The sequence below is a fragment of the Buceros rhinoceros genome, unplaced genomic scaffold (assembly GCF_000710305.1).
Source record: "Buceros rhinoceros silvestris isolate BGI_N320 unplaced genomic scaffold, ASM71030v1 scaffold2783, whole genome shotgun sequence".
Lineage (NCBI taxonomy): Eukaryota > Metazoa > Chordata > Aves > Bucerotiformes > Bucerotidae > Buceros > Buceros rhinoceros.
In genome coordinates this window covers 81736-84758 of record NW_010401635.1, presented here as the reverse complement: position 1 = coordinate 84758, position 3023 = coordinate 81736, and the positions used below count along the sequence as shown (strand labels likewise).

Genomic DNA, 3023 nt, shown 5'->3' with positions numbered 1-3023 from the left:
ACTCTTTCCGATAATAGCTGGAAAGTGTTTGAACTCAGGTGACAAAGATTATCTTGATTGTTGCAACATCTGAAGCCTTTCATTGTGAAGTTTATTACATACAAAAATGCAACCAAGATGGGGGAAAAAAAGTTCAGAGGAGAAGTTTAATTGCTGCAAAGTTTTACTGACTTGCTGCTACTCGACTGGTAACCAAAGCAACTCCCGCAGTAAAATGTTTTAGCCAGATACAGAGAATATCCATAATTCGAGGATATCAAACGTAACTGTCACAAATGGACTTTTCATCAACTGTTAAGTGGAAATAAATTTATGGGCACCTCTAGCATACATAAAATGCAATAAACACAAAATGTCATTATGTGTATTAGTGTAGTATGTCTTAATGAAGTACCACAATCAGCATTATAAACCTTTCCTACTTCCTTCTGCTAAGAAACACCTGTGTTGCTCCAGATTCACTGATTGGTGAAATTCCTGAGAGTGGCATTAGAAGCTGGTTCCTAAGCTGTAGCTGAGTAGTATGGAAATTTTTTGTTTACAAAGTACAAATGTGTGTATTAGACGTTTTTAAACACATTTGTACACTTTATAATAGTTTAAACTGCTTTATATTGATTATTCAAATGTGTTCTAGAAGAAGAGTTATGTCCTACTGGAACTATGTTTTTACAGGAGAAGTTACCTGTCTCTGTTAGTAGTAAAGTACCACGGATACGTTGTTTTCTGACTTCCATTAAGAAATTGAGAATAAGGGATCAATAATAAAATAACATTCACAAATAAATAATTTGAATCTAAGATTTTGATAATACAGTGTTTTAAGCAATAGCTAAATCTTGAGTCATGCCATAAACAGGTAGCTGGTTTCTTAGTCTTGTGGTTTGGATTTGCTTGTTCAGTGCCAAAGAAAACGCTGCACCTGTTTTCCTGTACGTGTCAGATGCTAAAGCTGGAGTACCAAGGGCAGGTAAAATTGTTTCCTGCTGTTAAGAGGAGATGAAACAGCAGATTTTTTTCAACGTATAGTGACAAAACTAGTTTCTAGAGTTTAGCTTTTTTCCCTCTATTTTCTTCAGATTTTTGTCCTCCTTATTTTTGTTTCAAAAGATGTGAAAATTTTTTCTGAGGTTACTGTAAGATTTCACGTCATACACTGCCGATTGAGGTAACATTTATGGTGCCTTCTGGTTTGCTTTTTTGCTATTCCAGTGAATTTCTACCTGCAGCTGTTTATGGAATTAAAACTGTCCCTTGATGACTTCCAAGAACATCAGCTCTTTCACACCAGGCTATTTTGAGAATTATTTCTGGTGTGTCTTCTATAGGCATAAAGAAAATCTTCATTTTGTAGAAGGATTCAGATGGTGAAACTTTTCCTGAAATGTTGAGAAAAGGTTACATTTAATGGTATCAGACGAATCAGCAGCATTTTGTTTCTTGGAGGTGAGGAAGGTTCTTCTCTCCTGTATCAGTGGAGGAGCCATCCACATAATTTTCAAAGTGCCACACCGTTGTTGCATTGCTGTTTTCTTTCATGAAATTTCATGAATGCCTTAGGTTTCCAGTGTTTTCACAGGTACTGATAATGAAGCGACAGTGTAAGAAGCTATGGATTGTGTCAGAGCTTGATGTCAGGAGAGTTTTTTGGTTTGGGGTGGTGGTTTTTTTTTCTAAAGGGGAAAGAAATGGAAGACTTGCTCTGACTTAAAACAAAAACATTATAGCATAGCCCTGGGTTATTTTGAAGTAGGATGCTGAAATTGCCACTAGTAGCTGTGCTCAGAACCAATTTACAGAAGGAGGATATAAATCATAACCTATCAGCTTCAAAAAAGCAGAGGCAGGGGATACTCTGACTGCCTTAAGAAGCCTTCCAGCAACTGTATAGAAATAAGTGGATTGTGAAACTGTTGAGAACTATTTGCTATGTTCTTGCCTCTGCATCCACATCAGGGAGATTCCATTACTGGTTTAGTCCTTGGCAAAATCTTCTGAGTAATCCTAGGCATTTAAACAGATGCATCATTGAACTATTTGATTGTTCTGTTGCCTGCAAAACCGGCCCCTACTCTTGTGCCTGTCAGAAAGAAACATGTCCACAAAAGTTTACATTGAAAGGTGAGAGGTATGTGCACTTTAACTTTTTAATGTATTTTTTAAGATTCTGTGCCCCTCTTAGCAATGTAACAATTTAGGATCAAGACTGGAGAAGGATGTCTCACTAACACTCAAGTTGCTCCTGCAATGAGTAATAGGTTAATGTAGATAGGAAGGGTGCAAACAGGAGAGATCGGGAGAGGCCCATGTCAGAACAGATAAATCATGGTTGTTTAGGTGTTTACATGGTTTGGGGGATGTTAAAGTTCCTGCTTATTCTATGAAGAAGGAATGATCATTATTTGAAGGTTGGTTGGTTGTTTTTATTTAGCCTGATGCAGAATGAAAAAAATTTCCTTGAATCTCTATGTTGTGCAGTATAAAATTATTTCCTGTGTCTTGGAACATCCAGGAGGAATTTCATCATCTAGCTTCTGTTTGTGAATTGTGACTAACAACTTTCTGAAATTTACCACAGGTATTAATACTACTTCTTTAATTAGATAGTAGATCAAATTACAACCATGAAAGAATTTTTTCCCCAGAAGCTAAATTATCTGGGATAAATTACATTTTAGAAACCTCCTTAAGATAGTAAAGGAAAACAAACTTTTTCTTGTGCTTTGGACAAAAACCAAACAAACCTTTTAATTTAATAGTACAAATTCAGTGGAACAACTCTAGGTGTTGGTTTTGAGGACTCCAGTCAGAGAAGTTCCTAAGACATTTCATTTTCTTTCTTGCCTTTTCACATCAAACACGTACAGCAATTTTTATGCCTCTTCCTTGAAGATAAAAAGATAGTTCACTATTGAAAAGCTACAAAAGAGCTAGTGAAGAGCACTCTTGCTTGGGAAAAGCAGAATAGATCCGACTTGAAAAGAAGACAGAAGGCATTGATAAACAGTAAAATGGTAGGAAAG

General features: G+C 36.3%; 1 protein-coding gene across 1 annotated transcript in view; it reads left to right on the top strand.

Annotated features, from left to right (window-relative positions):
- The window catches only part of WWC2 (WW and C2 domain containing 2), a 64306-nt gene that overhangs the window by 29333 nt on the left and 31950 nt on the right, over window positions 1-3023 (top strand). The window lies entirely within an intron of this gene.